The sequence below is a fragment of the Cyanistes caeruleus genome, chromosome 4 (assembly GCF_971803275.1).
Source record: "Cyanistes caeruleus chromosome 4, bCyaCae1.hap1.1, whole genome shotgun sequence".
In the NCBI taxonomy this organism is placed as follows: domain Eukaryota; kingdom Metazoa; phylum Chordata; class Aves; order Passeriformes; family Paridae; genus Cyanistes; species Cyanistes caeruleus.
The window spans coordinates 26,870,201-26,894,391 of record NC_141704.1 but is presented as its reverse complement, the minus strand read 5'-3'; the positions used below and the strand labels follow the sequence as shown (position 1 = coordinate 26,894,391).

The 24,191-nt window shown below is 35.3% G+C and overlaps 1 protein-coding gene and 1 long non-coding RNA gene across 11 annotated transcripts in view; both read right to left on the bottom strand.

The window, feature by feature from the left end:
• The window catches only part of IMMP2L (inner mitochondrial membrane peptidase subunit 2), a 406,378-nt gene that overhangs the window by 63,171 nt on the left and 319,016 nt on the right, over positions 1-24,191 (bottom strand). The window lies entirely within an intron of this gene.
• On the bottom strand, positions 1,833-5,689 carry LOC147653504 (uncharacterized). The gene is made up of 2 exons (XR_015286291.1): positions 5,637-5,689; positions 1,833-4,346 (listed from the first exon to the last, which is right to left on the bottom strand). It is a non-coding gene; the product is annotated as an uncharacterized LOC147653504 (long non-coding RNA).

The following is a 24,191-nucleotide window of genomic DNA, read 5'->3' as shown; positions in this document are numbered from 1 at the left end:
ATTATACTGGGTTCAGTTCATTCAGTTCATGTGTTGGTAACCTGGGCTGCATTAGACAGAGCAGTGCCAGTATTTCATCCTTGCCCTGTACTTGGCACCTGGAGACACACCTGCACCTCCTCAGTGCAACACACATGGACATACTGTGAGGATAATTAAGAGATTGAGGAATCTCTCCTAAGAGGAAAGGGTGAGAGATCTGGAACTGTTCAGCTGGAGAAAGTTTTGTTCTGTTTTAAAAATCACATTATACTTGCAATATGAAATACTTACTGCCTCATGCTAATGAAAATGAGGCCTTGATGGATATAACTAGAAAAGTTCAGCTTAGCAAAATAGTTCGGCTAACAAAAAACTCAGCTTCAAATCTTGGCCTGTCTTTGAAGCTGAAACAATACTAGGCTGTAGTGGTTTAGGTTATAATCAAACAGCAACATTCTTGCAGTATTCAGGGCTACTGCTGAGTAACTACTCTACTCTGAACTTGCTATGCTAAATATTTCATCTCTTGACAGTAATGGTCCAAAGATTTTTCCTTTGAAGATCACAGAATCAGAGAATGGCTGAGGTTGGAAGGGACCTCTGGAGCTCTTCCAGAGGTTCAATCCACCTGCTGAAGGAGGGCCACCTAGACCAATTGCAAAGGACCATGTCCAAATGTTTTTTTAATATATCCAGGAACGGCAACACCACAATCTCCCTGGTCAATCTCATGCCCCTCTGGAAACATACCAACAAAGCTAGCAAATTCCAAGACCTAGTTTTTCTCTCCCATGTCAAATATTTTCTTCAATTTTTTTTTAAAAGAAGCAATAGTCTAAAAAGTCTGGATATTTTTGCATCTTTCAACAAAAATTCTTACTTCAGGTAGAGGTAAATATGAGATAAATGTGAAGCAGCACATATTTCAGTAGGGCTGCAGAGATTTTTAAACAAAAAAATTCTGATTGGATTTTTGAGACCAAGTATTATACTAGCACTACATTGTATTTCATCTCTTCCTCAGCCATTTTTAACTGTGAAGTCTGTGCTAGAGATTCTACTTCTGTGATTTTTTAAAATATATCTCCAAGCTAATTTGATACATAAATCCTCCTGTATTAAAGAATATATAGCACTGACTTCTTGTTTGCAAGAGTGAATACAAGACATTTCTGCAGCAAAAAAGTATTTTTGGAATAAAGAAAAAAAGAAAAAGAGATAACCTATTTTATCTTACAATGGCAGGTTTCCAAACAGTCATATATACCTGTACACACCTAGAAACATAAATTATAATTGATGCACGAATCCTTTGCTTTTTCATACTTCTTAGCATAGCAACAGAAACTCACATATATTCTGGGTTCACTAATTTGACTGTTCGGTTCCACAGAGTATAAAAGCTTCCATTTAAGACAGCCTTGTGGTTTGGCAGTCTGAGAAACTGAATGCTAAAGTTGTTACATCCTACAAATTAGCACAGTGAGGAGGGTCACATTTGTTTATGGTTTCTTCTGTCATGTTTTGGTCTTGCTCAGGACTCACAAGTCATCAGACTGGCAGAAGATTCCCTGCATGTATGGGGCCACAACAGACACATCCACACATTGCCACACACAGCAATATGTCCTGATTACACCAAACTGTATGACAGGTCAGGGTTCTGGAACCTGTCAGGGAATGTGCTACCACAGGACATATTCCCCAGATGCAGGGCATTGTTGCTGCTGCCTTTCTTCTCTGGTGTTTTCCTCTGGAGAAAACTACAGGTAGATCCCATGCCTGGAGAATATGCATGCATCTAACAGCTAGCTGTAGAAATCAGGAAGACTTTTAAGATTCTCTTTGTGTTTTGTTGTAATTTTAAGTAGAAGTGGTACTTTCTTCCATTAGACTTTATTCAAATTTATTTCAAATTCCAGTGTCATCTTTCCAAATACAAACTTGCAGATTAATATCTGCTATTTGTGTGGAATACCTTGCCACTGGACTGTTCACTGTGTGTGAACAGGTACAGTCTATCACCTCTCTTAGAGCTCTGGATCCTGTACTATTGTACCAAGGTCAGACAATAAAAAATGTAGTTTTGTTCTCATAGCTCCCCATTCTGCTAAAGATCTTCCTGCAGTAATCAGATATTTACTTTGCTACTATACACTGAAAGGTCATTTAGAATTAGTACTGTATGTCGAGGTAGCTGTTCAGACAATCCAGTTTATGCTGAATTGGGCATGGCCCCAGGCATCAGATCAGACTAGCCCTGTCTTCCTCCCATCAAGAGCCCAGCACTAAGGACTCTCCTACTGCCTTCAGGGTGGAATCTCTATGTGAGTATTTCTTAGGTGTCAAATGGAGAGTAGGTATGGCTTAAATGTCTGCAGGTCACAACTGCTATCTATATATTTCAACAATTTTAATTATTAAAAATAATATGGTTTGTTATTTGCTTACAAATATTTCTCACCGTACTTAAAGCAAACATGGGGTGCATTAGCTTTTCCCACAGTCATTTGAAAACAGAGGAGCAATAACAGCACATGCAAGGGTTCTGACAGTGGAAACAATTTGACAAGAATATTTGACAAGAAAAATTTGACAAAAAGAATTTGAGAAGAACCAGATTTAACACCAGGTTATCAGATCCCTCTTAAATAAATAACTTTAAAATAAATAAACTTTGTATAAAATTAAATACAAAATGTACAGAACATTTCTGCTTCTCTTGCACCTTGATAATTTAGAAAAAATAAAAGATTACTCTCATACATTTTTCAGATGTTACACATGAAAATACCAGTAAAAATAGGAAAACCCTCTATTTTCATCTGCCTTACAAGTATTTCCTTCATAATCATTGGGAATCTTTCCTGCACAGTCTGAACTCTCCTTCATAGTCTGAACTTGAAGACAAGTCTTTAATGTACACAAGACATCTACCTTAAAGTTTACTTTAAAAGAGAAAATCATTAAAATCCCCAGGAAAGGGTCTGAGGGTGGCAGTCAATGACAAGTCTACACTGCAACACTTGCAAAAAAGCAGATCTTGTGCTTGTCTGTTTTAAAAATGGAATTGTGCATGACACACAGAAGCCAGTAATTTTCCTCTATGCAGCATTCATGAGGCTTTCCCCACAGAAATGCACATAGTTATGTGTGATACTAAGAAAGAAGCAAAACATTCATGAAGGAAATATAGAGTAGATGACCACAAATGGTAATTTCTTCAGTAATTCTCTGATATCACAAATTTGAAGCAGAAATATATACCTAAACTTCAACTTTTTAAGCTACATATTTAAAACTACAGCTACATATTAATTAAGAAGAAAAAAAAAATAGAAACTTACCAGAAATAAAACACCATAAAAGATAAAACAAAAAACAATTTCAACTCAAAGAATTATGAACTTCAACTCATGGCAAATTCTATTTTGTAGTATTCAATTTTACCTGAATATTTTCTAAAAATATTATCCTTGTGTAGTTCAGTTTGAAAAGAATGAAAAATAAAATTTAGAGAGCAAACAAGCATTTGTATAGTGTTATACAAAAACAGCAAATGAACTCTTTGGTCTGGGAAACTCAGCATGAAATCTCAGAGTAAAAAGCAAAACCCTACTGCCACAGGGCTATGCTAAAGGACTTGCTGTGGAATTCTCTGTAAATGAACTATATCCAAGATATTATGAATCCTTGCCTGTCTATAACCCCAAAAGAACTGCAATTCAGGACATATAGAGAAATAAGTTATGCTGTAGGTGTTAAATAGCATTTTCATTGCTTTTCAAGACACTATTTCTCTATGTACATTGCCTTATCTTTGGATCAATTGAGTAAGTACTTGCTGAAGAAAATATTTCCACAATTAATCTTGTGTTTGTTTGGGCATAATTGCATGCCGTGAAACACTCACTGAACATAATTAGCTCCTTTGCACTACTAATCCAAAACTTTTTGTATGAAAATACTGACTTGCCAGATGGTAAGAAACATCATGCTATCTCACCAACTGGGAAATTTGAGTTCAGGTTCACAGGTCACAGAACAACAATGATGAAAGGATACAGGAGGCCCCCAAGGGTAGAGAGGGAAGACTGCCAGGCTATTCCTGAACAAGATATGATTCATGCCTCTCTCACAGTAAGATTTCAACATAAGGAAGTCAGTTGGGTAGGAGACAAAAGCAATGGCATGCAGTAAAAGAAGAGATCAGTCTAACTGCATTCAGCTCACAGAGTTGGTCATTAGAAGATGATCACAGGTTGCTTATCCTTAGGGGTTTTTTCCTTTTCTCCACTCTTTCTTTTTTTGCTTTCCTCCCTTTGCCTCCCTCAATCCTTGCCTGGTTAGTCTCTCTGCTGCTGCTGTGGACAACAAAGAGAACATCTGCATGAAGTGTCCATCTAGGTGTACAGAAAACCAAACAAAACACACACACAAAAAAAGGAAAGATGCAAAATTTCTGCTAAACTAGCAGAGCTCAACAGAAGAGATTGCACTGTGGATTTGCTCATTAAAAATTTTGTGTTATGCTTTTCAAAACAAAAGGAGAACTCTGTGAGGCATTTCAATAGGCATCCCTGTAGCTGAGGTTCTGTGCAGTGCTTAAGCTAAGGCAGCTCTATCTGAGGTGGATGAGGGAAGAAAACCATAACTGAAAATCAATGTATTTTTCCTGAAAATTAAAATTCCTGGCCTAAGCAGGACATTGAGCTTAAGATGTCTCAACTGCATTCTGCAGCCAGAAATTATAAAATCTAAATCAGGAGAGCTAAGTCAGATTGAAACTTTCCCTGAAAATCCTTCTACCATTTTTATATTTCTGTAAGTTGCATGTTACTTTTGAAGGCAGGTAGGACTAAAACTGTTTCTTTAAGAAATGTAAAGAAGCTCCATGAGGGAACAGAGAGCCCAGCTGCTTTAAAAGGGCAAGAGACTGGAAGCTGAGGAAGGCAGCACCTGGCTGGGCTGTCATGGAGAGGATGCTCTGGGCCAGAAAGTGCACCGAGGGAGCTGGAAAACACAGAAGTATGAAAACCAGCATAAGATCTACATATGTCTCTTCACTCAAACATAATTTTAATCACAGATGGAAACCAGAAAATATATTGTTCAAGTCACTGCAAGTCCTTTAAAATAAATAGAAAAAGATATCTCAAAGGGCTTCTTATCAATATGATCCAAAACCCTAAGCTCAGAAAAACATGCAGTGCAAAGAGATGCAAAAATTCTGATGGAAAAAATTGTGAAGAAAGTCAGAATAGCTTCTGGCCCAGGCTTAGTTGTAGTGTTTCCTTAGGGCTGATGAAGTTTGCATTGCTGTCTGCATGGATGAACCTTTGTGTCCTGGCCTACAGGTGCACAGCACACCATTAGAATAGAGGGGCACCTGTCAGAAACCTGGGCCAAACTATGGCTTTGCTCTGTTTGTCTGTGAAGGGTTTATTTCATCTGTGGTGTTATCATCAGAAGAACAATAGCAACAATATTACTAATTAAAATACAGATAAGGCAAATCTTCATTTTATTACAAAATCTATCACAAAACTACAAAAACCTTGTTAGAGAACTAATTTTTGCTAGCAAACAGCAGTATTTCATCTGTTTTCCCCACAGTGATACAATTTAACTCACTTCCACATTTAATCCTTTACCTTTTCATACTACTTTGTATTCTGTCACTGAAAATGTTTTTTCTCCAGCAGACCTGTGGTGAAGAAGAATGTAAATTTTGCAGTAGCAGCAGCAAGTAAATTAAAACATGGAAAGTTTTATGAATTAAATATGAAACTGGCTAATGCAATCAGTTCTGTACTATTTACATTATTTCTTTTATTAAATTAATTTGACTGTAGCTCAGTTTCCAGGGTGGTAAGGTTTTCATATGAAAGACACAGTAGGACGCTGCAAGAGAAATAGCTTTGGAGCTGAACAGAGAGCATTAGGGGATCTGTCAAAGGAGAGTGCTTGGGGTTTGGGAATACACATATTTTGGAAATGTTGGTACTTTGATAAGCAGGATGATAGCTTACAGTGTCGACATTTAATCTGTGAACACTGGACTACAAGACTAACACCTAGAAGAACAGGAGAAGCAATTCACACTTTCTCATGCCATGATTTAATTCTTCCTGTGAACTAAGACATCACTGCAATGGTCATACAGCATTTCCATTTTGAAATCTCCTTTGATGTATCACCCCCAAGGGATGCTGTAACAGATGGCTATTCAACACACATGTAGTCTTCCAACCCATGCGCCTTTATTCCCAGCTACACTTCAGAAACCAGCAAGGCAAAGTGTGAAAAAATGCTCTCAGTCCTACACCAGCAAGGGTTGTAAAATCCTGCTCCTGAATACAAATCCCTTTCTAATTATTTTTAAATCATTCTACTCAGTATATACTTATCACTTTTTCAAGGTGATCTTACAGAAGATATTTTTTTGTTCTTTGGAGATTAGCTGTTTATAAAAAAAGCTACTATTGACTATCCATCCATCCACCTATCTACCCTTCTCCCTCAACATAAGTTTTTCAAGATGCATTATATAGAAAATATTAAAGTCCCATTTTCAGTTAAATAATTGTTGCTAATATGTTCATTTTTCTCATGATGACTAATGGGACTGTCACAGTATTTCTCCTTCCAAACAGGGAGGTCATCTTCTTTAAGCAATATTCAAGAAACTTTAATCAGAATAAAAGGTTTTTCAAGTGGAAATAGACTGTCACAGAAATATTTGAAAAAAAGTCCACTGTGGGGAATAGAAGCCCAAGAATTGATGACCACAAATCAGTATATTTTTAATGTTCAATACATATGAATGGACTAATTTCTAAAGAATAATGGTGGCCAAAGTAATAAGAGCATTTGGACACTCCCAGAGGAATATATCAATGGCGTTAAGTTTTCTGGAATTATGGATAGTTATTTATGGAGATTTGGATAAATTTATCACTATATACACAAATTTACTTCTTTTCTGATTGATTAAACTGAAAGTTTCTTCAGGGGGACTGTGATTTTCTTTATATTTTCATAGCATATAGCACAGCAAAGACATAAATGTACGCTGTTCATTCTCACAGCATTAAAAGTGGGTGGATAAAGAAAGAGCTGCAAGATGTTTGGAAAGCATCACACTAAAACTGGTTCACATTTCCTTGAAAACATCACTTGAAAGCCGTCTAAAAAATCACAGACAAACTGTTTTATTAGATGGCAGCATACCTCAGTGGGGTTTGTTGCTAAAGGAGCCAAGGGGGTTTCTGTGGAATGGTTGTCTGGCTTCTGCTGCTGGGAGCTTCAGTGAAATTAGTGTGGAGAACAGAGAATCTCTACCTTGTACAAACACTGATTGCCATTGTATTTACATTTACAATCCTTCATTTGTTATAAAGTCATCTGTAATTACCTGTTCATATATCATTTATGCACTTGTACAATAATTCCTTTATAAACAATAACAATAATTATTTGGCAAAAAATAAACCACATCCCAGATAAGAACTTTCCTTCAAAATGGCAGCTAAGACTAATCAAGGAGGAGTCTCTCAACTGACTGCTGAGAATATGGGAAATTATCAAACCCGAGATCAAAGGACATCTGATCTTTTAAAAGGTCTGCCCTTCAAAGAGAAAAGGGGAATCTGTCAGCTACAACTGACAAGCACAGGCTGAAAAAAGCATCTGTGTACAGTAGAGAAATGAAGAACACTTAAAAATTACTGAGAAATCCCAAGCATTTTGGCTGCTGTAGCGCTAATAGCAAAAACTGACAAACTCTTACTAATAAATCCTAGTTAGTTAAGAAGTAGCTGCTTCTGTATCCTAACATTAATATCAATCCCACACCAAATGACAAGGAAGACCAAGGGGAATGAAAGTTAGTTTTGAGTTTATGTCTCAGCAGGGAGATCTGGGCACCTTCCAACCTACTTTTTCAAGGCAAGTTATACAAAAGCCCATTCCATGGGCTTAGGTGTATAGACCTCAGGGAAACTGCAACACTTCACACTGGGAGTACTCAAATTCCAGCCACAGCCTCAGGGGACAGCACAGCTAAAAGCCTGAAGAGTCATGATTAAAATCAGTCCTCAAACTGCTTTGTGGCTTATTGATTATAAAGAATTCAAGTGTGGTTACTGCTTATAAGACATGGCAGAGGCCATGAATTAAAATTTTGTGATCCAAACCATACATTGGTATCAGACTTTAGGCCTAGAATCAGTTATTATAATTTTTATAATACACAGAAGATGTGTAGAACTTATAAAAGATGGTATCAGTTTATTTTTTTGTTTTGTATTTTATTGTTCTCTAATTAAAAAAAATAATAAAAAATATGCCATTTTTGCAAGGCTGAGCACAAAGTAACATGCTTTGATTAGGCATCTGAACAGACGAGACAAAGATTTTTTCAGGAAAATAAGAGCTCCCAAGGCAGAAATAAAGGCATAGCAGTACAGGGGGAGAAACAAAAACAATGGACTTTCACAACTCTGAAAAGCAGAAGTAGCTACAACTCAGTGACATGCAGCAAGAGTAAAGATACAGAGAGTTTTGCTTCAAAGGTTGAGGAGCTTGACAAATGGAAAAAATACAGACAAGTGGACATCAAGATTATTCATTCTGTATGATGTAGGCTTTGGTTATTGTTTTCTAATATTTGTTAAACCAAAGCACTATTTTAACTAGACTAAGGATGAAATATTTTTTTCTGACCTTTGACATTTGGTATTACAGAAAAGGTTAACCATGACTTAGGCTGCAAACAATATTAGCTGAATTAGTTCAGCTAAGTTTTGCAAGTTCAGAGCCATGAATAATCTAGGAAAATAGGTCTAGTTAAAAAAAAAAGTGAATCTAACCATAAAAGTGCATCATATTTCCTCTGAAAAACAGAAATACTTTCTGAGAATAATTAAGAAAGTGCTAATCTAGAAAAGAATCTAGAATTCACTTCTGTCAGTAAATTATACTGGGTTTACTTGAAATGCAACAATAGCAATGCAATTTTGCAATTGTATGTGTCCATAAATGTCTACCTTTGCAACACTTAGCAGGGATAGATCTTCCCCACTTAGTACAAGTAATGCTGGAAAACTTCCTGCATGTATGAACAGCTTGTCAGTGGAAAGGCTGAAAGTGCCACAGAGGTGGAATTCTTCTCATCTGATGGGACCTGTGTAACCTATATTAGTCATTGGGTGTCCTGGATTCTTCTAGGCACTTTTGGAGTATTATTCATCCAGCCATCTAAAATCCTTGTTTTTCCAAGGGATGAATCACCTTCTAGAGGTGTCATAGGTAAAAAAATGATCACAGATGATTTGTTGAACCTAGTGCGGCAGGCAAAGCAACAAAGTGTAGCCAAAGCAGAAGCATGTGACACCCAGAAATTATAAAATATAAACCAAGATATAACTATTAGGCTTCTTCTGCAAACCTAGAGTGATCCAACTGGACAGTGTAAGCAATATCATTTGAATCAAAATAAAAATAGAATAGAATAGAATAATAGAATAGAATAGAATAGAATAGAATAGAATAGAATAGAATAGAATAGAATAGAATAGAATAGAATATTCTAATTTCAATTGGAAGGGACCTACAACAACCATCTAGTCTTATTGTCTGGCCACTTTAGGGCTCAGCACCCTCTTAATGAGGAGTCATTTCCTAATACCAAGTATAACCTTTACCTGATATAACTTTAAGCCATTCCCTCACATTCATTATTTGTATAAGAATAGGAATGTTTAGCAGCTTGCTAAATAGAATGGAGAACATGATTTAAAGGTGTACTTCTCCTATTGTAACCTCATATTACTGAAAGGTGAAAGCAAATCTGGGAAAAACTGGTTATCTGCAAACATTTGCAAACTTAATTGAGTTTGGACAAATCTGAAAAAATATCATCAGGTATTCACACAGTCCTAGAGAAAATGCCTTTTCTATCAGACCATTCTAACTCTTATATTAGAGACAAATAGATGAAAATTCCCAATATTGCAATAAAAACTTTAAAAACTGTTATATTTCTTTAAAAAAATTTAGAAGATAAACAAAAAGCAAAAACTGGAAATATAGCATTTTATACTTTTCTAAAATGTTGTGACTACTTATCTTCTAATGACAGGTTTTTAGCAAAGCGTCTTAATTTTTTTACCAAGCAAGATTGCCTCTCATTTTCATTCTGCTAGGAAGCATACTTTTTAATTCTAAACTAAATTTCAATGGAAAACATTTTCCAATATATGTAAAGCCTGCATAATCATATTGTGCATTGCTAAATACTGTTTTAATAAATCTTGTAAAACTGCAGCACTGGCACCATAAACCTCTTCTATACTACTGAGATAAATAAATCTCTGGAGAAGGCAGAGTATTCTTTTCTATTGCAGGAAATATGGGAGTGTATTAAACTTCTGAACTGAGATTTGGTTTTGGAAAATGTTAAGTGCCTACTTTCACTATCAGCTAAGATAAAGGTTTAGTATGAATCATGTGCACTTTAAACAGTACTGACAAGAACAATGTATTATTAAGCATTGAACTCTGCCACAGCAAATAATATTTACCTGACAAAATATAACAAGTGACTGACATTTTCTATATTAATGTCATGTTTCATCATTTTCAAAACCTTATTTTCTTAATTCCTACAGAGTGCCCAAGGTGTTTGAAGCTTTAGCAGATGTATGACATACACCCTCTGCTTATAACATCTCACAGACTGACTCACACTCAGGGAATCAAATGTAAATGATACAATAAAGAAGAAATTAAAAAAAAAAGTATTAATATCTGTAGTGTGAATTCATGATGTAGACAAAAAGTGATTATTCAGGCAGAATTTAGTGGAATAAACTGAAAATCATAGGAAATATTTGAAAGTTCGCCCACAGAGGCCCCCCATAGTCAATTTCTAATCCCAAATCCTGAGAACTGCTACTTCCATTAGGAAGAATAAGAACTATTCCTCAAGAGACAGTTAGACAACTGAGGTTGAGATTTTGAGTGCTTAAAGATATGAGACTGAAAACTATCTGTGCTTTCATTTTAGCAATGCATGAATTTCATTGTGAAAAAAAAAAAAAAAGCTATTTTCTTTTGTTACCAGAAAAAAAGGGCCAGGTGAAAACAGGGAAGAGAAGAAAACCAAAACACAGGTAAAAGTGGGTTAGGTTTTTTTCATAAATGCAGGTCTTGAGAGTAGGTCTTACATTCAAAGTTCACCTGACTTCAATAAATATTGTAATCTTCCCTGGAAGATTCATGAACTGAAAGAATCATATATGCAGCATATTTCTGAAAGCTAGACTTCTCATTAAGTGACATTTTGAAATTAAAGACTTAAATGGACATCTATCTTACCTTATACTTCCATTATTATAAAACCTTTTTGCACAATATTTTTTGAAACAGCATATTTTTGATCTTTTGGTCAGGCCTTCTCAAGCATTTTTAGTTTATCAGTCTTCCCTACTACAAAAATAGCACATACACATTTCAGATGCTTGTCTTGGGACATTCTATTAGCCTGCACTTGAAAGCGAACACCGGGAATTTGACAAATGTGTCAAAACAACCAAGAGCAAAATCATTACATGTATAGATACCCATATATTTACTGCAAGAATAATGTGGAGGACAGGTGCTAATTTGAAGTTGTCAAGTGTCAGCTCCACAAAAAGGTAGAGAACACACATTAGTAATGCCAAATCTATATAAAGTTTACACTCTCTAGAGCACACAGGAATTACTACATTCAGTAATGAAATATAATTCAATATTTGCAGTGCTTTGTTTCTTTGTCTTTTCTGCAGAGAAGGCTTAAAACACAACACGATGCTGTCTTTATATTTTTGATGATCTTGGAAGTTTTATATGAAATCAGTTCCGAGAACAGAGATTATTAAACAAGAAAATATCCTCAGCATGAAACATCTTGCAATCATATAATCTTTTACATCCTTTATATAGGAGGAAAATGTTTTCAAACATGCTATGCCTCTCACATAGTTTTTTGATGGTTTTGTCAGTTTGCTTGTTTTCCTGCAGTGAAATCCCCTGCACTCATTTTCACCATCCTTTCAACATGCCTTCTTTTGTTATACTATCTGAAATGTCTGGCTTTGTGCTATTACTAAATACACAGTCCTGAAGGGCTGCTGCAACTGCCTGCTCACACACTGCAGTAGCATTGAACTCAGTCAGGGTGTTCTTTCAAGTGCTTTGAAAGACTTTGAAATAGAGAAGGTATTATAGGAAAGCAAACTCTTCTCTATTTTATCCATGTAAACAGAAATCTATAGTGTCTTCTGCTGCGAACTAACAAAGGCTGCTGCACGACAGATGAAATGCAATTCAGGAAACCCACCATGTGAGCAATCCTTTCAAATGCATCTAGGATTGTTCAGATGATCAAAAAAAAAATGTGGCCACGAGTAGTCATACAGTTTATTTAAAAAATAAATAAATAAAAAAGTTAGGATAAGTAAGATATTAAACTAGATGAGACTGTATGGGGCCTGAAAGACATTTTTGTACTTAATACCAAACAACTCTGCAAACCTTAGTCTGGGACTAAGTGTGAAAAAGTGTCAACTGATAGGACAAATGAGAAGTGAAAATATAAGAAAAAGATGTAAACTGGAAAAAAAAAATCTCAAGAGGCTCTCTGTGCATTATATTCACGTAGCCTAATAAAAGTTGATACTTTTAGCAATTACTTTTCCTCTTTATATAACTGGATTAGCAATGCCACACTAAGTGTATTTCTGGTGAATTACCCAGAACCCCAAGAGACTTTTCAGTTTATTGTTTCATGCTTCAAATTGTACCTATCTAGCAAATGCATTTGCAATTTGCTGGCTATTTTCAATTTTAGCTTGCGATACACAGAGGCTGTGAATTATAACGAACAGTTCAGAAACTGTAAGCGTTTTTCACATACACAACTGAGAAAAAGGTATTCCATTTATGGTGTGCAATCCTTTTCTTAGTGTTAGAACATGAGATCAATTATGAGTTTTAGAATTAGCCCCAGGTACTGGGAGATGCTCCTCTCTGGCAAAGTGCTGCCTCTGACTACGGTGGTTTGAAGGACAGATTAGTTCTTACTATACAAATGGAAAGATTAGCTGTGCAATGTGTATTTAGCATTTACGTGCCACAAAACAACATCAGAATGACAGAGGAAATCTTTAAACATGACACAGGAATAAGAATCTTCTGGTGCATGGTTGTATGACAAAGACATGATCTCCTTCTCTGCAAACATTGCCAGCCCTGGACAGATGGAGCATGGCTGGAGGAAGGCATTGCAGGGGGAGCCATGTGCTGTCCCTTGCTGGGGACAGTCTGTGGCCATAAGTCTGTAGCACAGCATCAGCAGGAAAATCCTGCTGGGGAATGAAGTCCTGACATCACTGACCCTGGCAAAACTCCCAGAGACAAGATCTTTCCCAATATTTTAAACCTTTCACTTACTGTACAAGCCAGACACAAAATAAACCCATTCTAGCTCACAAAAGGTTTGGGGATTTTTTACCTGACCTAGGTAATAAAGCTATTGCATATGCCCCAGACCTCAAGGAGGTATATAATTATTTTTAAAAGTGGAATGCACCTTTATATCTATATGGAACAGAAAAATGAATGCAATATTTCTCCAAGACATTGCTTAATGTCATCACTGTGCTGTCACTGAAAGCCTTGTTCATACTGGAGCCTAATTTAGACTTTAAGTGAAATTTCAAAATGATGAAAAGATGACGTATCTTTTGTCCTATTCCAAATTCAATGAAAAAAAAAGTTACCCTTTGTTGCAGAGAAGACATGAAATCTAAAGCTACTTGTCTTAATGCTATGTAACACTTATTCTATGAAAAGTTTAGTCTCCAGAAAGCTGGCACCATACCATTTTAAAGATATAATTTAATTCTTTACTTCAAAACCTGTAAGAAAGATCTCTCTATTAATATTTTTTTTCATGAGAAACTTTGATAGATTTAGTCCCTTATTAAACTCATTTAAAAATACATGCATTTAAATGCCAATTGGGACTTTCTCTAGAGAGCTAAGAATAAAGGTTTTAAAGTGGAATTCAGAAAGAGGAATAAAGTTAATGTTTTTATTCCCAAGGTAACTGAATCTTTTCCAGATATACTGGAATCTGCTACCATGTCTACTTCTTGTAAACAGAACTATTTCTCCTTAGATTATACAATTTACTTTTCAGTAAGTACTTTCAGTATTCTGACAAGGAAAAAGCCTCTGAAGAATAATCAAACCTTATTTTTATCCACTGTATCAATGCTTTCTTGAACCTAAAGGTCTTATACTATTACTTTTTTTTTTTACTAGTCTTGGTTCCTGCAGCAAGACACTATCAAGAGCACAAGACCATAATAATCAGTAATGAAACTAGTACATGTAGCAGCATATTATTAAGTCCCATTGAAAAGAGAAAATATAATTTGAAATAGAGATTATTAGTAAACAACTGATATTGTTTACTAAGTTCATTTTACTTAGATATTTATCATTGAGTCAGAAGAATTCATTCACTGGGGCTTTTTAGATTATAAGTGTGCTAGTTCTTCATTATGCATAATAAATCACACTGGATTTTCAATAGCTCAGACATTCACTTTAAATGTTGGATTCTGTAAAAATAGTATGAGGTCTGCTCTGGCCTTACATTTTTTGAGTTAAAAAAAGGAAAAACTTCAGATTTGAAATATGAGAAGAAATTGTATTTCTTTCTTTTTGAGCTTACAAACATGATACACCAGGAAGTAAGTTTACTCAAAGAACATTTGCACTTTTTTTACCAATTACTTTATAACGTATCATCTGTCTAGCCTATCTCCACTTTCCAGTCTCCCTGGAACTTATCACAGGAAAAGATACAAACTTCTATTTTACATTTTCTTGTAATTCAGTTTTTTTCCTTTTGTTTTCAACATCTTTGTGCAAGCATCATTGAATAAGTGCATGTTCTGTTTTCCTGTATAACCCTGGGAATACAGTAGATTTCTTCAGTGTAACAAGGAACACAGATTTATGCTAGTAGGATAAAAGCTAACTGTAGAGGTTAAGTTTGGCTTCATAGGATTTGCCTCTCAGGTTATAATTTCAAAGGCCCAGTGTGTTGTTAGGGCCAGAGCTCTTTTTGATGGATAAACCCCTAATAACTTGAGACATAGTAACAGGGTAAAACTAAGGTTACTATGCTGTTCTACTTCAGGTAGTGTGAGAGTCACTAAAAAAATTTGCAACTCAGGGAGAATGTGAAAGCTCAGCTGGCAGTCGATAATTTTTTTTCCCCTCTCTGTGAAGTCTGCAGCATTTTTTCTATATATAAGCAATCTATTTGAATGTGATGAAGCACTAAGGTTTCACACACTTAAAGACAAGTGATAAATTGAAATGACATGGCTCTGTTGCTAGTTTACTGCTGAAGTAATCCAAATACCTTTTTAGTTTTTGTTACTGTCAAATTAATTTGTGTAAAATGTGCCAGGAGAGAACTCTAAAAGCAAACCAGGGAAGATAGATATCCCATTACAATCTTCTATTTTAGTGCATGACTTACTTCAGGCTGCAGTACTTTCTGAAACTTCAAACTAAAACATAGATGTAAAATAAGTCTTCCATACAAACCACACTGCATGCAAAGCAAATATAAATGATAAAGGCAGTATCTTTATTATTTATTTTTTAAGAATATAGTTCAAACATGAGATGAATGCTACAACAGAAATACAAGATTTTCTTCTACTATTATGTTAATTTCATCTTTTTCTATGCACACTGCAAACTACACAGTTTTGAACAAAGTTGGAAGGGAAGGGTGAATATTAGGGAAGAGATATGAGCTTTTTGGTATGAACTTTTTTTCTAACTTTCGTACTAAAATCCATTTCTTGAACAGGTTTCCATTGTACAAACACACCTGTTTTGCACTGCTATGTACACAACTAATGGGGCTAGTAGTGCACTCAGCAGTCTAAGGAAACAATGGACTGTAGATTTTAGACAAATGCTTTTACCACTGCTGCTTCTTGAAACTGAGATGCTGTGACAACAGAAAAGTACTTATGAAAGATTTACAGGAAAACTCTCTCAAGAACCTAACAGTAGGAAGATGTAAGACAGTTCTGAATGGGATCCAAGGTGACTAAAGGACATTTCTTCCTAACTCACATCATTAAGTTTAAATGTGAAGACTTTATTCTTTGTTAGCTCTTTTTGTCTTGTTCAATCTAAATATTTTTCGTTTAAAAGGTAATTGCTTTGTAATACTGTCAAACTCTTCAATTGAAAATACAATGATTTCTTTGAAAATTGATGGAACAAAAATTCACTCTGATATTACAAACATTTTAATAACTGTGAAAATTAGATTTATTCTCTACATGGCTCCACTTACTAAGTATAATTAGATCTTATGTTAACTGAGGAATGTTTTGAATTGTGACCTTATGTCTTCATTGATGCATACAGAACTCTGAGGGCCTCTAAAATTCCTCTGACAATATATAAGACTTAACAGCATATTTGAGTACAGATGTCATGAATATGAAACAGATTCTTAAGTCCTGTATTACAGGATTTACCAGAAAACAATACACACCTGAGAGAAAACAGTATATTGACCTTGTCAAAGGGGAGTGGGATAGCTCTTCACAGTTTGAGGATACAGAGAACATGGTAGTTGCAGCAATATCAGAACTTTTGGGGGAGCATACCTAATTTCACTCCAAAGTTCATGTTCATTTTTTTTACTATTCAGTCTGGAAGGGTAACACGGGTATTTCTGACTTGCCCTGTGTGTGGAAACCTGCAATAACAGCATTTTGAAAAACAAATTCCAATTAGTGTCTCATGGCTGACAGAATTATAAGAAAAAAATGGACCCTGGAATGCCTGTATCTAGGCACTAAAATTGTCAAAAACATCATCTGGTGTGCTCTTTCTACCTGCCAAAGCCTCTGAAATGTGAAGGTGATCATTACATTAGATGGAGCTATAACCTGCCAAGGAGCAGTCATGGAGAATTTTGTAGGCAGTCACTTCTTCTGATCCCTCTCCTTTTTCAGTGTATTACATCTTGTTTTGGTCATAGGCTTCCCCTGGCTTTCATTAGAGGTAGTGTGTATATGGCCAAAATTCAGTGCTGGATACCAGTTTCACATCTGTTACAGAGTAGTCCAGAGTCTGTTATTTTGGCAACCAAATGATATAAATCCTGGTTTTTAATAAGTTGCAAATTAAACCTGAATTTTAATTCACATAATATGAAAATATGTGAATATGATTGGGCATAATAAAGAATTGAAAATACTAAACTGCTAAAATGATAGTACTTTTAAACTTTCTGTTAATTATTTTGTGCATTTTCAGTGGAAGGAAGATGAGCTTTTGGCTTTAAAATTTCTGACTGGCTAAAGTACAAAAAACCTGAGTCCTGCTAAGGTGATCCAAAAGAAAAATTGGGAAGGTTTGTAGCTCTTTGCTTTCCTATCTTGGTTGTGTACCAAGTCAAAGCTATATTCTACAAATAATAACTCTGACAGCATTGACTAAAGGTTTTAACAAGCTCTAATCCCTTTGCTTAAGTACCCCTTCTATACATTAATCCAATGGCTGTAAAGCATTCATTGTGGGGACCATTTACTATGGTCTTAGGAAACACCATGGAGTGACTTGTCCAGAAAATACCTGATAATTCATCATAGAATACTGAAAGACCCTTTATTTCTTACTAGTTTGACTGATGCTGCACAAATTTTTTTACTAAAATTGCATGACTTCCACCAAAAGTGGAAGTGTTATTTTCCAGAATTTTAGATTTGTCTTTTCTTTCTTTCTTCCTCATTCTTTCTAATAGGTCAATTATTGATCAATGATCCATGATTTAGAGTGCAAATTGCTCATCATCTTCAGATTTATATCTTTGCTAGGAAAGAAATCTCAGATCTTGTAATCACATCATGTTTACTACTACTGTGTTTTCCTTCTATTCTCTTTTCAACAAGTGATATCTTACAAATATGAGGTGTACAAGTGAATAACTCCCAAAGCTTGTAATCTGGTCTCCCAACTTCAAGAAGATATATTGCATGGAAGAAATAGCGTTGGTATAAGCTCTAATACATACATAATTCAGAACAGCCTTCCTTAAAATTATATTGGGATAGATTACCTTGGGTAAAAATGAAATTTTGCAATTAGAAAATGTGATGGGGAGTAACAGATCTCGCAGCTTGCAGGCATTGTTATCAAGGTTCACACTCAAGAGTTTACATGGGACTTGTCATCATGACCACAGAGGGCTGATGATCACATGATAGGAGATTTTTGGTTTAAACCAAACACAATTAAACACATTTTCAATAATTCCATCAGGACATACATTATAGCTACATTAATGGTGCATATGGGAAAGAGGAAGCTCTATATATTAACTACAGAGGAACCACCACAGAGTTATTGTTACTTCATGCTGCTACTAATACATGTTTTCCTATTATACACAACTATTTTCTAAATCTCCAGGCTGACAAGAGAAGAACTAAAACTGTTTTGGTTCCTGAATCTGACATTGAGTTGTGGGAGCTCTTAATTAAAATCTACATAAAAATTCAAACCTTAATAGATGCTAATCTGCAGTGCCCAAACCCTCACAGCAAGTAAATTAAAAGAACTATACCAAATTTAATTAACATTATCTCAAATACCAACCAAGGGAAGAGGAATATATTTTATGATTTTTTTGTAAACATATTTGCTACTCTGTTAGTAGGTATTATCCCTCTCACCAAAAGTAACATTCTATGGGAACTACTGCCAAAGAATTATTCTTACTTGCCTCTTCTGCAGTGAAATAGAGAATAAATAACTTAAAAATTCTGCTATCAATCTGAATGTTTCTCTCACAACACCATAATTATGTTAATCAAAAAACTATTTCTATACTTTTATAGTTTGAAATTAAAAAAAAAAATCTGTCCATTACAATTGTATTTTTCAAAAAAAACCCTCACAGTTTGGAAAATGCTTTGATTGCTTGGATAACAATCAGGAATTAAATTATTTAACAGCAAAAGTTCTACTTAATTAAAAATGTTATATATTACTGAATTAGCCGTCAACATTATAGTCAGCAAAATGATTCCGTGTGAACTGGGATGCTTCATTTATTAAATCTTTTAAAATAAGAGACAGAGAAAAGATACAGCACAGTCTGAAACATACAGGCCCTTGACTTTATTAAGATCCTACAGACATAAAATACATAAAAACAAATGTTTTCAAGATCAGGATCAAGTCCATTTTCAAGTCCAAATGAAATTTAGCTCAAATTAAATACTGTTATTTGCTCCATAGCATATGTATAAAGTTTGAGGTATCGCTTTTAAAAAAAAAAACAACAAAGTGTTTGCCACTATTACTTGAGGAAAATTTTTCTACTCTGCTCAGGCTGGACTTTAAACATGGCTAGGTGTGGTAGTTCGGCAACTAGTTAGGAAAATTCATGAGATCTAGTATATTTTAATTTTAGAAGAGAGGGAATACAAATAAAGGTTTGAGAAGAAACGTTTGTACAATCTAAAATGCAATTTGACACCCTTGATAATCCTCTGAGAGACTGCAGCAATAGAAAAGCAAATTTACTATCTCTTGATAAATGTGACTCCATCAGTGTTAACGCATAACTTTCGTCAGTTTACTGTCCTATGTGCTAAATAAAAGAGCTTACTGACAAAATAAAAATCATTTTCCTATATGCACAGACATATAGGTAGGAAGGGAAATCTGGAAATTGCCTTGTCCAACCTCCTACGTGAGAGAACTCAGCCAACTCTGCTTGCTCAGGGTTCTCCAGGCAGACTTTTTTACTGTCTCCAAAAATGGAGATCTCCCTAACTTTTTCAATAACCAGTGCATGACTTTGCCATAATGAAAATAAAAAACCCAAAACAGACTTAAACACCTTAATATCTGTCCAGAACTGCTGGTGCAGTGCCTGTTGTCTCTTGTCCCATGACTGTGCCTCTCAGAGGAGCTGGCCCTGCCCTCCCCATGCGCTGAGCAGAGCTGTGCTCTCCCCCTGCAGCCTTCCCCACCCAAGGCAGAGCAAAGCCTGTCTCGAACCTCTACATGGTGTGTGTGCTACAGCCTGTCACAGGGCTGATTTACCAGCTCCTCTGCAGGGAATCCCCTCTATCCTGACTGCACCAAGTGGATGGAAAACATCACTTCCCTCAAATAATTCATAGAAGTACTGCTATACCATTCATCATCTTTCAACAATGTTCTGCTTCTAAATGAAATAAGTATATACTTGTAAATAAATACACACTGGTTTGCACATTCATATGATATGCATATACATATTTTTAACCTTCCAATATGATGTGCAATCATGTAAACAAGGTGCTAAAGTAAAATGCTCTTATTTTAGGATTGAGACCTTAAATGACAGAAGTATTTATTACACCAAATCATTTATCTTATCCAAAAATGGGATCAGGTAAATAAAAATCTCCTAAAATTCTGCAAACTAAAATTTAGAATTTTTTTAGTAATCACTGTCTGAGCTTTGACAATAATCCATGTCCAAGGAGGTAATCATATAAAGAAAGGAATAAATTCATCAAGTGTTTTTTTTTTAAATTATGTCCTGGCAAATATTAATATGAATGCCAGCACAAATCAAAATTCCCTACACAGTTAAACTAAACAGAAGTCAGCAAAGATTTCTTTGTGCCTCGTATGCATCAAAACAAGCAACATTTTTTATCATATAGACAATATAATGTTATGAATCCTGCAGAGAGATTATCAGACATAAGGGTATTTCAAGCAGTAACTTGAAAGAAATAGAATTGTAAGGAAACTGATAGAGTATACAGGGTTTCACAAATGATTATATTTGAATGCAGAGCTGTTCAAATTAGATAATTAAAAGTGATGGCATGATTCTGACAGCTCTCTGATCTCTTCTAATATTTCATTAAATAGATCCAACACTGTTTCAACATTTTTCCTAGTTTATTTCAATATAAGTGATGTCAAAACCAGCTGTAGGCGGCTCAGAGTACCATTCCTTCCAATGTGGTTGAAAAATTCTTTAAAGGTTCTTGCATTCATAAATACTAAATATTTGCATTAATAATTCATTGTGCTTGAATTTGTTACATAAATCTTCTTCCATATGCAGAATGACTGAAGCTTTATCAATGCTAAATAAAGTACATTTAGAAGTAATAGAGAAAATTAGCTAGAATGAATAAAATCAGATTTGACATAACTAAGACAAAGAAAACTTTCTATTGCTAAGAAATAGAGTAGCCTTAACTGAGAGCTTTTAGTCACATGATAATGACCATATGCATTGATTTAAATAAGAGTCAAGCTAAATATTTTACTTTTCAAAATAATTAGGACAGCTATAGGGGACTTTTTATTCCCTATAGTGCAAATTCAGTTAGCCATGATAATTTAATGGACAGTCAGGCCACACAATCTTATTAGCAAGGCTCCCCTTCAGCAGCTCCTGGAGTGAATTGTCATTCTCCACAGAAAAGCCACCATCCCAATTTGCATCTTGCATATAGTATTCTCTCAAAGAGACAAGCATATTTACCCTTCAAGCTTTATTTATCATCAGTCATAACACGTAATATCCTATCCATTTTATTCACCATAGATTTTTACAAGTTCAAGCTGTGCATCCATGCTATTTACTACTGGTGACTTCATGCTTCATATGCAAAGTCTTTTTCCTGATTGTAAACAGTTTCACCTATTCATTTTTGCCAGTAGCCAGAGATAAATAATATGGAATGGCATTGACTGCACATTTTCATTACACATCTTGTTTAAACACAGGCCTCATTTCTTCTACAATACAAGAGAGAACTAGAAATGTCATTGATCCCATAAGAGTCATGCCATTCTCCAAGGCTACATTTATACAGCAGAGTGAAGGTGCACTGGTGGCACTGGTAGCAAAAAGATAACAAAATAATCTGCAACATCCAATAGCCAGTTAATGCAGACAAACCCCCAGCAGCTTATTCCCAGCCTTCACTGACTACTTTGTCATCACTTTTCTCCTCATCTACATTACCTTTATGAGTGTAAGCAGAGGTAAGTGTTCTCTTGTTAAAATCACACTTTTGTATTGCCACCCTTGACCATCTCTTCTTGACTGCTCTAAACTAAGGAAAACAGGGTTTGGTATTCTGCTCTTGACATATTTGTCTTAAGCCTGTTTGAATGGCAGTTTGGAGTATGTGGACACAAACGGGGTCAGCAGGTTATTTCAAGACCTGGCAGAGGTCTCTGTGGGAAGTGTGGCCTCGCTGTGTGCCTTACTGTGCAATTTAATGCAGTGATGTTCAGTGCACTGCTGTGAGCTGTTAAACTCTTCCCACCTCTTGTCTTAGAGGCTGCTCCATTTCAGGGAGCTATGTAATACTTGCACTAGTTTATAGTTCACATAAGAAAGTTTCACCAGATGGCAAGATCGTCACCAAGATTTCACTTTCTTCGTTTGCTGTTTTGTAAGTAATTCAAAACAGCAGAAAGAGATCTGCTTCCTCCTTCAACTGTCCACTGAACCTCCCTCAGAAGATGACAGAGCAAATGAAGCACAGGTACTCCCATGAGCTACAGACATCTTGGTTTAAATATTTCCTTTATCAGCTGTAACCTCTGCACTCCACTACAAGTGTCATATTTCAGTTCAACTTACTGTCTAATGTAATTTTCTTATTTTCTGCTTTTGACTACTTGTATTCACTAGCAGTAGTTACAGAAAGAAAAACTAGATCAGCCTAAAACAATAATCATAAGAGGCCACATCCTCCAACTGTTAGTAACTGAATTTTCCCACTGAGGGTTAACAGTAAAACCATTCCTATCTTATAGCTGAAAGGGATGATGATTGCCTTTGAAAATCAAATTAAAATAACTAATAAATCCAGCATATTCTGTTCAGCATCATCCTAGTTTGTACTTTCCTAGCCACAGTCTACAGGTTTGTACTGTTAAATGAAAATGTAGTTAAACAGATAGAAATGTTTTTCACATGTTTTATTCCATGAATTTACAGGCAATCATAAAAATCAGTCTTTACAGTAATGCTGACTAAAAGGAATTTATTCATTTGAAGCTTACAAATGTAAAACTTCTGTCAAAAAATCTAGGCTCAGGTTCAACAAGATTTAGTTTTGAAAATAAACACATTAAAGATGGATATGTTTTTAGGAAAAGGGCTAGGATAGGGACTTGGATGGGCCAAAAAAAATGTTTTTGACGAGGTACTCAACCTACCTGTCTCAAGTTTCCCAGGAAGCTAAGGAGGATAATACCTTTTTTTCCCTTACACTGGATTGTGAAGCTTAACTCATAAAGAACTTTATCCAAAGCCATTAAAGCCAATAGAAATCTCTCACTGACTTTAATGAGCTTTTGTTCAGGTCTTTTACATGACAGCTAAAAGACTACCATTGATTGCCAGCCCTAATTTTATAAAGCTCTTTCATATCCTCAGCTTGGAGGCATTTGGAAACATATAAATGTATAAATAAGAGCCTTAGAAGATAAAATTTTCCTGGTTTACTTTTTAAAATTATGAGGGAGCTTCTCACCTCACATGTGTACATCCAGGAATATATCAGTTATTCCATGCACTTATTAATAACTGTTTTTTAGATAGCCTCACATATTGGTTGGATAACCATCTCTGCACTGCTGGATGCCAGCTCTAAACATTTAATCTAAACAAAATATCGTTTATAATGACTTTTCCCTTGATTTAGCCAGAATATTGGACACGATATAAATTGCCACTTTGCTTTTATGCTGATAGTATCCTGACTATGTAAGCAAAGACAATAATTGATCTGGCACGAAATTAACCCTTTAAAATGTTTAAGACATTTGAGGCAACAGAGGAGTCTAATACTTCACCAGTTCTTTATAATATCTCCTGCATTTCTAATCTAAGAAAGCAGAAGCATTTCCAGGAAAATTACTTTTATATTTCCTATGCTGTTGAACTACAACCCACAGTAAAAAGGTCCATCAAACAGGAAAATTACCAGAACTGAAAACAAAAAGAAGAAACTTCAAAAAGTGGTATCTCAATTATACAAGGTATTCATTATCACATTTCT